This window comes from Dasypus novemcinctus, chromosome 19, assembly GCF_030445035.2.
Source record: "Dasypus novemcinctus isolate mDasNov1 chromosome 19, mDasNov1.1.hap2, whole genome shotgun sequence".
Classification (NCBI taxonomy): Eukaryota; Metazoa; Chordata; class Mammalia; order Cingulata; family Dasypodidae; genus Dasypus; species Dasypus novemcinctus.
In genome coordinates, this window is record NC_080691.1 from 60,486,067 (window position 1) to 60,501,165 (window position 15,099).

The 15,099-nt window shown below is 37.9% G+C and overlaps 2 pseudogenes; both read right to left on the reverse strand.

Annotated features, from left to right (window-relative positions):
* Positions 1–1,638: 1,638 nt before the first annotated feature.
* Positions 1,639–2,367, reverse strand: LOC101446186 (pantothenate kinase 1 pseudogene; annotated as a pseudogene).
* Positions 2,368–11,749: 9,382 nt separating this feature from the next.
* Positions 11,750–13,009, reverse strand: LOC101445721 (inactive caspase-12-like; annotated as a pseudogene).
* Positions 13,010–15,099: the final 2,090 nt, after the last annotated feature.

The following is a 15,099-nucleotide window of genomic DNA, read 5'->3' on the forward strand; positions in this document are numbered from 1 at the left end:
ATTTGCATTTTTAAAATTTAAGAAGTAAGAAAGTGACAACGTATGTAATGCAACAGTACTGGTATTATTAAATAACCATATAGGTACCTTTACCAGAGGTCCTTATTTCTTAATGTGGAATCACTACACACTTTAGTGTCCATTCCTTTCTCTCTGAGGAACTTCCCTTAGCAATGTTTTTAATGCAGATCTATTGAAGAAAATGTCCTTCGCTTTTGTTGATCTGAAAATACCTTAATTTCTCCCTCATTTCTGAAAGCAGGCTTGTTTCACAATCTTGTTTCACAATCATTTTCATAAATCAACTTAAATATTCTGTTCCTTTATCTTCTTGTCTCCACATTTCTTTCAAGTAACATATTAGCACTTGATCTTATTGGTTCTCCTTTATGCATACTCTTGGTTTTTCTCTTGCAGCTTCCAGAATTGTCTACTGTCCCTTGCATTTGAAAATTTGACTATTACATATCTGGGTATGGTTGCTTTAGTGTGTATCCTGTTTGTATTTTTTCAGTCATCTTGAAAGAATACATTCTTTTTTTATTGCATTGTTTTACTTTAGGAACTGGATTTGAAATACAATTTCAATTTAAAATATTAAAAATGAATAAATCTTAACATTGTTGTTCATAAGATGCCTTGTTACAAAACTCCTAGGTACATATGTCTTCAAAACAAATAGCTATTACCACCCCACACCTCAATCCATGATTTCCACCAAATCTCTCAATGTGAACAGTTTTCTACCGAAAGATTTCTACAATAAACTAAAAACCTCCTGTGCAAGGATTGGCTGCCTTTCATATACTGTGTATGGATGAGGCCATTTCATCATAAAATATTTCAATTCAACATAAACTGACACAAAGTAAATCCAACAGAACACTGTATATTCATAAGAATACGACAAAATTGCATATGATTTTCAAATTTGCCAGATTTATTAAATTCATTACATATTCAGAGTCTTCTTCTCTTGGACACTTCTGGGAGCTTCAGATTTCATGCCTAAGATGAAATGATCAGCACATTGATTAATATGAACAATTACATTAAAGAAAAGTTAGCGTTTGCTTTGGTGGTAGAAATAATCATCCAACGACAAAAATGGAAGAAGGGCTTTCTCTTTTATAAGACATTCAAACAGAAAAACAAGGTCAAAAAAGGTAAACAAACAAAATACGTTCACAGTAAAACATGCTAGATTTGTAGCTTCATTTGAAATCAACAGGAAATCATGAAATATGAAAAATATAGGGAAAGGTAAAATTTCTAAGAGTATTTACTAAATGAAGTTAAAATTACCAAACTGATCAGTAAACCCCAGAAGAAGAAAAAGAAGTTTTACATTTTTGGTCTTTCACTCAAGCAATTTTTCAAAGTTAATGCCTAAAGTTGTTAATTTTAGTCATGCTGCACAAGTCATTATTTTTTTAAATTATACAGAAAAACTCTTGTATTCCCATTCTGTATCATAAACTTGAAACCCAAGAGTAAAGGATCAACTAGTAGAATTTTAAATTATTTACAAATTCAGCAGGTTCAATTGCCATAATGGCTTAGCTTCCATCCCCACATTGGCTTTCACCTTCTGCAGCAGCAGGTCCCAGTTCTTCTCACAAGAAGTTGTTTCTACTACTACCCCTCTGTCATTTTGAAAAGATCCAGCAGTTCCCCAACAGCTCCAAAATAAGCCTCATGTTCCAAGAACAGAACTTTCAGCTATCCTTTGGACATATGCTAGTAACTTCATAAAGACCATATTGATTCTGAGAAAATTCCCAACAAATACAGTTCTATCAATATTCTCATCAAATGCACACATCCAAGAAATGGAGCCAATGTTTTTGGTGATGGCAACCAAAGTGGCTTGAGTGAGGTCTTTCTTGCTGATGGATTCTTGCTCTCCTTTATTCCTCATGTTGCCAGAACTTGATGCTACAGCAGATTCTTGAAGACCAAATTGTTCATAGTCTAATCCATAAATGTCTTTTACCAGCTTATCCACATTGGTGCCATCACCTTTACCTACTATTTATAGCACTTCTTCAAAGGCCTCACAACCAGGCAGCAAGCAACATAGGCCTAGGAATGTTCCTCCCCCAAGACTGGTCCCTGTATCTCTTTTGTATCTGTCCTTGGAGTACAAAGCTAGAATGCTGACTCCTGAGTCCATGCTAACAGCACCATAGGGTATGGATTACCAAGGCAGTGTGGGTTTTTTGGACACTGTTTGGGATTTGTGGGATTTTCAGAATGTAGTAAAATTCTGGTTTGCCATTGAAGTCAACAGAATCGACATCAAGCAGGCCCTGCCTGAGTCAAACAGTCCAGTTCATCTAGTTTATGGAGCTGCAGTTCAGCCATGCAGCCTCCCAAGTCCATCCTCCTTTGCAGCCAGCTGGTGTTTCCTGGCCAGAGAGTCTAGTTGAGGGGGTTGGTGGCAGAGGCTGGTGCTCAGCCTGATGTGGGAAGCTGCAGCCCACAGGATCCCAACTGCAGCTCGCTGGACCTTGGGCTGGAGCATCGCTGCCACCCAGGGACCCCAAATGCAGAGGCACGGCAGGTTGAAGCCATAGAGCAGCAGCCTTTTCATAACAGTGGTGCCTGTAGGGGGGGAGTCCAGGGCATGCAGGGCCATTTGCTCTTGCTGCCCGCCACTGTTGCCCATGCTTGGGGCTGGTGGGGTAGTGCATGGGCTTTAGCTCAGGTGGGCTCACCGAATGCTGTTCTCTTTATTTCCCTGGATCCTCCCTGCTGCTTCAGATCCAGCTGCTGCAGAGAGGGCTCCAGCTGATGGTGAAACAAGTATATTCTTTTGTTTCATTAAATTTGCAAGTTGTCATTATTTCTTTGAATATCCCTTTTGCCCATTTATTCCTTTCATCTCATTCTGGGGCTTCCAAAATACATGTATTGATATATGCATGATCATTTTTTAGGTTCTGTTTCCTCTTGCAAACCCTTATTTGTTCATGCTCCCTCAGCCTGAATCATTTAAGTGCTGATGTCTTTGAGTTAACAGAATCTTCTGTCAACTCCAATCTACTGTTGAAATTCTCTAGGTAATGTTAGGTTTCATTTGGAATCGTCATCCCATTTTTGTTTGATTCCTTTTTTAAAAATTTTTATTTCTTTATAGAGATTATTGTTCAATATTTCCTTGATATCTTTTAGTTTTTCTCCACATTTTCACGTATCTTCAGTATTTTGAGGATATTTTTTATACTATTTTCCCAATATGTCCTAAATCGACCCTCTTCATTAGTAATTTCCAAATTTTAAATTTGTTCCTTTTATAGATCATCATTTCTGGTTTCTTTGTTTTTTCCTGTAATCTTTTGTTTTATAATGCACATTTTATAATTTAATGGGTTAATTTTGGGATTTAAAACCTGAACTGGAAATTCTTTTAGTTAATATCTCACTAGTGGTATGAGATATATTTCCTTAAGTGCCAGGAACTAACAAAAGCAAACCTATGCAAAATCACCTTTCAGTATTTTGCCAAGGGTGTTCTGTGTTGCCTCATGTTTTCCTTCAGAGGTTAGCCCTGGTTCAATCCCTGGTACCTCCTAGGAGAAGAAATACAGAGAGTGGCTCAGCCCATTGTCAGGTACCCAGCTGGCACATGTGACAAGGAAGTTATAGACTGAGGACGTATCAAAGTTTTTTCCTCAGTTATTTTATGTTTTTAATTATTTTTTAAATTTTTTATTCTTTATATTATTCGCTAACACTGGGTACCTTACCAGCTTAGCAGACTCCAAGGTGAATTATTTATGAATACTGGCAGCCTGAGATTGTTCCTAGTGGCCTAAGAGGGAAGCATGTATTTCTTGCATGATTTTTTGCATTTTTTCTTTGTTTCATTTTTTCTTTTCTTTATTTTTTGTTCTTAGTTTCTTTATTCTGTTGCTTTCTTTCACCTAGTCCTCTTCCTTTGCTTTTCTTATATTCAACCTTTCCTTTTTTGTCTTCATTTTTTTATCCTTTCTTCTCATCTGTCAGTCTTTTATTCCATTCTTTCTTGTTTCTTTTTTTTTTTTAAGATTTTGTTTATTTATTTAATTCCTCCCCTCCCCCGGTTATCAGTTCTCTGTGTCTATTTGCTGCGTCTTGTTTCTTTGTCCCCTTCTGTTGTTGTCAGCAGCACGGGAAGTGTGGGTGGCACCATTCCAGGGCAGGCTGCACTTTCTTTCGCACTGGGCAGCTCTCCTTACGGGGTGCACTCCTTGCGCGTGGGGCTCCCCTACGCAGGAGACACCCCTGCGTGGCAGGGCACTCCTTGCGCGCATCAGCACTGCGTGTGGGCCAGCTCCACACGGGTCAAGGAGGCCCGGGGTTTGAACTGCAGACCTCCCATGTGGTAGATGGACGCCCTAACCACTGGGCCAAGTCCGCTTCCCTCATTTTCATTTATTCTACATTTTTGTTCATATTCCTTTGTCTTATTTTTAGATTTTCCCTCTTATAACTTATTTTTTCCCTGTCTCTTTTATGTTTCCTTTTATATATATTTTTTTATTATCACTATTATTCTTTTTCTCTTCTTCAATCTTTCCTTTTCTATGTTCTTAGTATTGTTTTTCATGGAAACAAGGGTAAGTACATAGATACAGAATAAGTGGAACCAAGTGCCAAGAGGAACCTTAACACAAAACAAACCAATATAAACTCTACAGTAGAAAGACAAGATAATCCTTTGAAAAAGCCCATGAAGAATAGCAGATGCCTAGGTATCAGCAAAACTTACAAGCCAAACTAAGTAACACGATGATGGGGTCCAGTCTAATGAACACACTAAAAAAGGAGGGAACACAGAATATGGAACAAGTAATCAAGGGTGTCCAAACAATATCATGAATCAAATTAATAAGGTGAAGGAACAAGTTACAATATTAAGAATTCACTGGTAGAATATATAGAAAAAATTGTAAGCATGCATAAAAAGATAACAGATCTGATGGTGATGAATGGCACAATGCAGGAAACCAAAAAAATCTAGAGGGACGAAACAGAAGATTTGAAAATGCTGAGGAAAGAATTACTGATGTTGAAGAAATTACATTTGAATTTATACAGATAGTAGAACAAATAAATAAAATGAAAAAAAAATCAGCATGGACTCATGGAATTTAATGACAACAGTAAACACACATACTTACATACTATATCATCCTAGAGCAAAAAAAGTAGGAAAAGGAGGCAAGGGAGTGTTGAGGGAATAAAGGGTGAAAATTTTCCAACTCTTTTGAGAGACATGAATGTATTTATCCAAGCAGTGCAGCATACTCCAAACAGTATAAATCTGAAGAGACCTATCCTAGACATATACTTACCAAACTGTAAAACACTCAAGGCAAAGAGAGAATACTGAAAGCAGTAAGAGAAAAGAAATCCATCACAAACAAGGTAGGTTTGAAAAGATTAAGTGCTGATCTCTCATATGAAACCCTGGAGAAAGAAGGCAGTGGTATGACATAGTTTAGTTGCTAACGGAAAGAAAAAACAAACAGCAAGCCAGGAATTCTGTATCCAACAAAGATGACATTGAAAAAAGAAAGAGCATTTAAAATACTAATAGATAAACACAAAAACAGAGAGTTTATCAGCAAGAAACCTGGCCTTCTGAAAATACTGAAGGGTGCTCTATAGGTTGAAAGGAAAAAAAAAAAAAAAGAGGGAGAGAGTGTTGGACATGAGCGTAGAAAAGAGTATCATTAGTAGGAATAACTATAAAGATTATATAGATAATTGACACTATACTTGGTGGTTGCATGTTCCAGGGACTTAAATCTTTGTCCATCTGTGTGCTGGTTGAGCCGTGAACTACAGTGGAGTTGTAGCACCTTCTTTCCAGTTCATTGGACTCACCCAGGAAAACTGACGAGAAGGTGATGATGAGTAATGCCTATTCTAAGGAACGGAGACTGTAACAACAGGCAGGATCCTTCCATCCATCTGACCCATGGGATCTAAGTTCCCTCTCAATTAGAATCAGAATGGACAAAACCAGCCCAAAGCCCTCAAGATTAGGCAATGAACAACAGACTAAAGTAGACAGTATTATTCTACTATAGAGTTACTATTCTAGCAATGGAATTGATGTGACAGCAGTGGCCACCAGAGGTTCTGATGGATGGGGAAGGGAAGAATAGTTGTAATATAGAGGCATTTTGGGGACACTGGATTTGTCCTGCATGACATTACAGCATTACAGTGGTAGCCATTGTATATTTTATCATAACCTACAAAATTCTGTGGGAAAAAATGTAAGCTATAATGTAAAAGTATTACACGGTTAGTAGCATGTTCAATTTGTGTTCATTAATTATGACAGATGTACCACACTAATGAAGGATGTTGCTGGTGTGGGAGAGTGTGGGAGGGGAAGGAGCAGGGCATATAAGAATTCCTTCTATTTTTTATGTAACATTTTTGTAATCTAAAACTTCCTTAAAAGTAAAAACTTAATTAAAAAAAGAAAATTTTTCATGATGAAATGTCCTCCCTGGGGTGGGGTGGGTGGTGGAATAGGACTGTCCATGGTGCTGGTCAGAATAAAAATTGGTCAACATCTGTCAAATGAAAAATGCAGCTACCTTGGCTCTCCCACTTCTAAGAATGTCTGACACATATGCAAATGTCCATGAATACCAGGATGCCATTACAATCTTGTAGAGAGCAAAACCTGGAATCAAACTAATTGTCCTCTTAAATATCCTCTATTTGGATACAGTAGTTAATTAGTTAAATAAAGTATGGCCCAGTCATTCAATTGAACACTAACTAGACAAGAAAAAAGAAATGAGGAGCTCTCTATCTCCAGCAAAAATTAAGAGAAGGCACAGGACAGTGAATAATACATTACAATTTGTGAGATATTAAATGTACTTAGAATATTGCTGGAAGGATATATAGGAAACTGGTAGCTTGGCTGCTCCTAAAGGGAGACATAAGGAGAGATGGGAAGAAAGCTCACTTTTAATGTCTACTTTCTGTAACAGGTACATGCTTTAGCTATTAGGGGGAGGGAGACAGAGAACAGATGGAAGGGGGGATATTTATTTAGAGGGCAATGGAAGTGTTCTGTACGATCTTGCAATGATGGATACAGGACATGTTAAATTTCAACAAAAATTTTATAAAAGTGTATGGTCTACCAATCCAATGTCCACAGAGAAAATGTGGCATGGGAGTGGGAAGGGTGGCCATGGTGGCTGCTAGGTGCGGGGAATGGGAGGAAGAGATAAGATGGGGAAGCGTTTTCAGGACATGGAGTTGTCCTGGGTGGTGCTTCACGGTCAATTATGGGACATTGTAGATCCCCCCAGGGCCCACTGGATGGAACGTGGGAGAGTGTGGGCTATGATGTGGACCATTGACTATGGGGTGCAGCGATGCCCAGAGATGTACTTACCAGGTGCAATGGATGTGTCATGATGATGGGAGAGAGTGTTGCTGTGGGGGGAGTGGGGGGTGGGGGCGGTGGGGTTGAATGGGACCTCAAAATTTTTGAATGTAATATTTTAAAAAAATAATAATAAAATAAAAAAAATTGGTAACAAAAAAAAAGTGTATGGTCTAAAGAGTAAATCATAATGTGAACCATTGACCATGTTTGTTAGCTCCATATCTATATTTGTACACCAGTTGTGGCAAATGTGTCATCCACATGTAGAAAGGTTACTGATAAAAGAGGGGTAAAGGGGAGAGGATGTTGGCTACATGGCAGTCCTATATATTCTATATGTGACTTTACTGTGACCTAAAACTCCTTTGAAGACAAAATGTATTTTAAAAATATATAAGGCACTGGTGAAGAAAGAGAAAAAAATCCCACTGTATATACAAGATTACAGATATTACAGTGATGAAAGTCAAACACCAACAATTTTTAAAAATATTTTTCATTTTTAATAATATCCCAAATTTTTTTACTTTAGTTTTAGTTTTTCTAAATTACTATGTATTTTATTTCTTATGTTTAAATATACTCTTATTATTTCATTTACCTAATAATTGTATTTGGCAATATTCTGGGCTTCATTTTTGAAGAAGTTTTAGATCACAGAAGGGTTACAACTATGGCAGGGGAGGATCATTGGTGTGGGGTGTCAGTGATGGGGGATACATGAGAGGAAGTTCACATAGTCGTACATAAAAGGTATATAAATATATTTAAGTTTTCATGGGGCATTGTCATAAATGAATATTGAATTCCCATCCTGGGGAGTTCAGCCTCATTCTCTAATGGAACAGCAGCAACAAGTACCCAAGTAAATGGGCACTGAGTAGTGCCCATTGATGGGTCCTTGATATTTATGACTATCTTTATGAGCTTTTGTTCTTGATGTTGCAATATAGCCTAGTGTAGTAAGGTGGCTAAGAGTTACCTCCTGAGAGCCTCCCAGTTGCTCAAATCTGGTCTCTCTCTGAACCAAACATGGGATATAAATGCATTACTTCCCCCAGCATGGGACATGACTCCTGGGACTGAGCCTCTTGCCAGCAAGGATTACTACCAAACACCAAAGATCAATGCAATTGGAAAAATACATTGAATAAAAGGGAGAAGAGTTAAAGACAAATGAGTTTATTTGACTAAGAGACCTAAAAATGAATCAGGAGGTCTCCCCAGAGAAAACACTAATCCACATCACAGCAGAATCTCATAGACAGCCAAAGTAGATACCCTAAATAGCAGGTCTCCAGAAGGCTCTGAAGGCACACATATCTTGTGGGCATGGGAGATAGCGCCGAGTTTTGTGTCTTGACAGTGGGCTCTACTTTGCAGTTTGTGCTCCCTATAGTGACAAAGTTGGACTCACATATGGCTTTCTCTACACATGCCTTTTCTGTCCCCTTTATTTGAACTTACAGTTGATGCTGGAATTGGTAGATGTATATCCAAAAGACTTGAATCTTTGGGATGTCCATGTGCAAGCTGGGCCTGAAGCCTCAGCAGAGTTTCAACACCTCCTCTCCAGTTCATTGTTGTTCAAACTAACAAGAAGATGAGTTTGGACAAACACTACACTAAGGATCTGAGAGTGTGCAACTACAAGCAAGATAGGCCCATCCATTAGCTATATGGGATTGAATCTACCTCTCAATTAGAGGTTGTGTGGGCATCACCATCCCAGAATCCTCAGAACTGGGAAAATAAAATTTGGACTAAAGTGGACTTACAGGTATTCTACTATAGACTTATTGTGATTCTAACAATGAAAGAAATTATATCATTGATGCAGAGAGAGTGGCCACTGGATGTCCTAGAGTCAGGGAAAGGGAAACAGAGGTGTAATATGGGGGGAATTTCAGGACTTGAAATTGTCCTGAGTGACATTACAATAACATTGTATATAAGCTATAACCTACAGATTTGAGTTGGAGATAGTGTAAACTACAATGTAAATTATTATACATGATTAGTGGCAATGTTCCAAAATGTGTTGATCAATTACAATGAATTTACCACACTAATGAAAGAAGTTGTTAATGTGGGGAAGGGTGGGAGGTGTGGGGAATGGGGTACATGGGGGGTGAAATCCTTATATTTTTATATAGCATTCTATGTAATCTAAGTATCTTTTAAAAATAAATAAAAATATATTTAAAAAACAAAACAAACAAAAAGAAAACGGTAGTTTCTTCTTCAGGTAAAAGTTCCTAAGGCACACAAAAACTGTGGAACTATGTTGTGGGTTCAATATTTGCCAACACATCTGATTTTTCTGCTTTTATGAAGAAAGACACGCAGCATGTCACCCTGAGTCATGGCTTTCTACATTACTTGAATAAGCCACAAAGACTCTGCAAACTGCCTTAAAAGAAGTTTTGCCTAATACTGTGGAAAACATCAATTTCTCCAGATGAAGGGATTTGACTCATTGGCATCCAAAGAGATTTCATCAAGAAAGGGAAGCAGAATATAAAGTCAATCACGGGAATTGCCTCATAAAATAATTTCATAGGGAAAAGTCATGTATAGTGTGATATACTTATCACATGGAAAAGGTAAGGTGTTTCTTGTTTTGTTTTGATTTTTGTTTTCAGCTTAAGATCCTGAGGTTGCCATCTTGAGAGTTACAGAGACCAACCAACAACAACAACAACAACAACAAAAACTCCCTAAGGCCTTTTGGCCAAGTTGTCACTGTGGGAGAGAATATTGAAAACAAATAAATATGAACAATCTTTCCCACACTGGAGGCTATTCTTCTGGCTCCATTCAAATGTGAAGAAACTTGTCAATTTCTTAAGAGACAGACATTTGCAGACACCTGGAAACACTGCAAAAAATCTCTGAAGGTTATACTTGTTTGATCTTAAAATTGGAATATGGGTTTTTTAAGGCTCATCTCCATTCTCCCTCCACCCCCCCCCCATGGCTCCTTCATCTGTTTGCTCATTGTTTTTGCTTGTTCTTTGCATCTTAAACAAATAACCCGTCCTTATATTTTCTAAAGAGTTTTCTCAACATTATAGTTTCCACCATGTACCTGACAATCTCCCATGTTTACCTCCTCCCCTAAACCCTCCCCCTAATTCCATGGACCATCTGACCCATCCTCCCAACCCTAACCCCCCTCAATCCTGCAAAGCCCCACCCAGTAGTATCCCTATGTGTCCATCTTATCCCTTCCCTACACAACTACTTACCTCCACTGTATCATAGATTTCATCCTTTTAGGCATAAGCTCATAACCTCCTCTCCCCCCACATTTCCTGTAAGACCATTATCTAGTCTCTAGCTGTATGAGACAGCTTGATTTGCTTAATTCATATCAGAGAGGTCATTTAGTATTTGTCCTTCAATGCCTGGCTTGCTTCACTCAATATAAGGTCCTCAAGATTCATCCATGTTATCCCAAGTATTAGTACTGTAATCTTTCTTACAGCTGAGTAGTATTCCACTGTATGTATACACCACATTTCGTTTATCCATTCTTCTGCTGATGGGCATTTGAGTTGTTTCCGACTGTTGGCAATGGTAAATAATGCTGCTATGAACATTGATGTGCATATATCAGTTTGATTAACAATATTTCATCTATTAAATTAATAACAATTTTAAAAAGACATTACTTAGCCCATCGGTCATTATCTTAGATCTTTCATATGTCTATAATTTTACATAAAATTTGACCATAATTTATCAAAAGTTGTTAAAGTATTTATTCTTGGACCAAGTAAGTCAGAGTGTAAAAATTCATTATGAGGAAATAATCTGATATACAGACAAACACATTAATCAGACTATATAGACAAAATATCTAAAACAATAACTAAAACCTTAAGTATTTATTGCTGAAAGAATATTGTACAATCAAAAATTTCAATTACTATATGTTTTATTGATTTTGTATTATGATAAAAATAAAAAAAGAAAAGCATGAAATGGAATATATAAAACAAATAAGCTAAACAAAAATAAGCTGAGTTTTTTCCACATATATTTCCAAAAATGTTAAGTATATTTCTCCATTTAAAAAGTGTTCTTCTTTTAGCTTTATTATTTAAAATGAACATGACTTATCTTTCTGATAAAATGTGAAAACACATAATATAAAAATAAATTTATAATCTTTAGGTCAATGAAGATATGAGAAAGTAATTTGTGGAGGATAGACTTTTGGGAACTTAGGTATAAAATATTCTCGAACAAAAAGTGACCCTATGGAAATAGTAGATTTATTCAAAGCCTAATGTCTTCATTTTCCTGAGATGTCTCTTACGAACTTTAATTCCCAGGGAAGACATAGAAATATCTTGTCATGGATAGTCTTTCTATAGTGGGCATCTGGGTCAGTTCACTTTGGATTTCAAATGAATTTTGAAAACTTTTGAAAGACTTCTTCCAAATGGTAACACCAAAAGGACTCTAAAGTAGTGTATAAGTCATGAAATAAAGAAAGAGTCATTCGTGTCAGTTCTCCAAGAAATATTATGTGGGGTTGAAGATTTGAAAGCAATGAAGTCCTTCTCTACCTGGGCTTTTGTAACAGCATCATATGACCTGGAACAGAGTGAGAGTTGGCTACATGTAGCCTCAGAGGTTTCTCCCATGTCATTCATTAAAATAATTCCAGCATCTATGACTTGGCAGGCCCGCGTGATGATGATTTTGGGCTTGTCTTTCAACTTCTGGCAGTTATAGTTGTAGAAAATTCAGAAGACGGTATCATCATTCAGAATATCTGGCTCTTTATCACTGTGCTTCCTTCCACAGATTCCATCGCGGATGCCATGTGACATAAACACCAGGAATGTGCGGTCTGAGAATTGGTGCTCAGAGCATGCAGCAAACTGCCTTAGATTGGTTCCCATTTCCTGAGCTGTGAGATTCTCTTTTACAACCACTGAAAATCCAAAGTTTTCAAGTAGGTCTTTCATTCCCAAAATGTCAGTTTCAGCTCCATGTCATTTAGAAAGGTAGTCAAATTAGTTTTTGCAAATGATGAGGGCCAGGCATATTCAGTCCTCCTTCTCCATCACTGGATATATCACTTTTGCCTTTTTTATCTTCAGTTTATGATAATGAACAGGAGGACAAAGCTTCAATTTATCAATGGTTTTGGCAGCCAACCTTTGCAGAGGAGCTGACAAAGGGAGAGACAATGCCTGGGCTGATGCAGCGTCTTCCTCATGTTCACTGTCTTCACTTTCATCTTCTGATTCTGTAGGAGAAGAAGATAATGTAGAGCTCTCAGATTCATCATCGTCACCTTAAGAATGAGGTTTTAAACTCAGCTGTATTTTGGGATTGAAGAAGCGGTATGTAAGTAATTTGCCAGCCTTTTGTGTTTTTTTCAATGATATCCTCAACCAGATTTTCAGTCTTGTTTAAGAAGAGGTTCATGTTTTGCCCTAATTTGTGTAATTCTTCTCCATTTAACACATTCTTTCCCATAAAGTTATCAAAAATGCCATCAAGCATGTTCTTAGTCATCAACTTCACCATGTTGACTGGGTCCTCTTTCACTGGTCCATTAGCAGCCATTGCTGCCCTGCTCCCTGGGCCAAGAAGGAATGAAAATGAAAGTGGTTTTGACAATGTTTTTTCTTTTCTCTCACTGAAAGTATTTTCATAACTTCCTACCAGGAAACAGCAGTTTCACAAATTCCCTTGTTCTCCGCTAGGATAGATTGTGACTTTCTGCTCTCATACTTAGTTTCTTTCCTTTGGAAAATAGGAAACAAATCCTGTTTTGTTTTGTTTTTTCTTTGGTACAGCAAAGTTTCCAGAATTAAAACACACATGCAAACACAAGTTTCTGTTCCACTTTCCAGTTTACTCTTTAAAACAAACATGCCAAACAAATATAGGTTTAAGTCACATGGCGCATGTGCTTGCAGTTGCTGTTGCAGAGTCCCACATTTGGAGTTCATTCTTGGCTGGCCTCCAAAGCCCTGAATGAATTGATCTATTTAAGATGGAATTTCAGTTTTATCTTTACACAGAATACTTTTGAACTAAACATATACATAAGTTGTGCGTGATTTTATTTTGGGTTACTTGGCACATGAGAGCTTGAAAGGAGTGAGAAGGAGAGAAAAAGAAAACCATCACCCAGCCTACTGGTTAAATTGGTCACATGTCACCTATTTTACCTTCCAAGTTCAGCCAAAAGAGATGAAACTTGGAAATTTTAACTGACTTTGATTATTGGAAAAATTTGAGGATGCTTTAAGGGTGTTGTGGACATTAGATCAACAAGGAGTCACTCAGAACACTGTAGGATTAAGTAGGGCAAATTTTCAAGAGAAAGGACTTTCAGATCATTAGAGTGATTTTATTTTATCTATGTTGAGTAAAACCTCAAGGATCTGAGAATTTGTGCTGCCAGCAGAGGGGTTGTCCTGGTGTGGGGAGGCAGCCCAAGGAGCTGGGTGCTGGACCTATCCTCAGTCCCCCAAAAGCCACACTCTCTGAATCCCTGGTAGGAATTTTTGTGAGTCACCTTTTTGGGAAGGGGCTGATAATATCTTTTGCCATGGCTTGGAGATAAAACACAAATCTATACAGTCACAAACACTTGGTCCCTCTGAAGAGTCCCTGGCATACCGAAATGTGTGTTAAGTGGCTGAAAACACAAAAGCATTCTGTATGAAGACTGGTGTGGATATTCTAAATAGTCTTAGTAAAGGGAAATAATGTAAAAAAAAAAAGGAAATAATGTACAGGAGCAATGTTTTGAAAACTATCAATGGCTGTGCAAGGGAAATATATTAATATAATTTTTGAAGGCACTGTCTTGGTCAGTGATACAACTTGTGGAGGAGATGAAAATACCAATGACCAAGGCTTGTAGGCAATTGGAAAGAAGGAATGGATGGAGGGAGGGAGGGAGTATCCTAAATGGGAGATATAATATCCCAAAACTGAATTGGACCTGAATTGGACAACACACTTATAAAGTGCAGACTCAAAAAGAGCTTGCTTGAAAGCAACTACATGAATAAGACCTAGTGGTTTTTGGTAAACAGGTCCCAACATGAGTCAGAAGAATGTCATATCTACTTAAACCTTCATGCAAATCAACTGCAGGCTTCATTAGTGGAAGAGTGGCATCCATCACCACCTTTTTTCTTATCTCACCCTGGGCCTGCCAGGGTGAATTCTAGGGCCATGTGCAAGAGATATACATACCTACTAGAACAGTCAGTCTGGTGAAAGAGTGGGAGATTTTGTCAAATATGGAATGACAGAAGTAGCTAAAAATTGCTAAGCCAGGAAAGAAACAAATACTTGAAAATGAATTCTATAGGAAAAAAAAAAGAATCACTGGGAGGTTTGAGCTGCACAGCTAAACATAAAGTAACCTGAGCTAGAGTCACCAAAAAAGACTCAGCTCCCTGCATGGAAGAACAAGGAAGGAATGGGCTGCTGAACCCACAGGACACTCCCTCCCCATCAGCAGAAGGGTTCAAACCCACACTATGGATAACCAAGTCAGTGATGTTATTCAGGAGGAGAGAGAGGCTTGTGGGCCCTAAGATCCCTTTTGACTGCAATACCCTATGGTTCTAGCCACCTGGGTGGTTTACATTTGCAGGTGCTATGACAGCAGCAGCTGAAGGAGAAAGAGG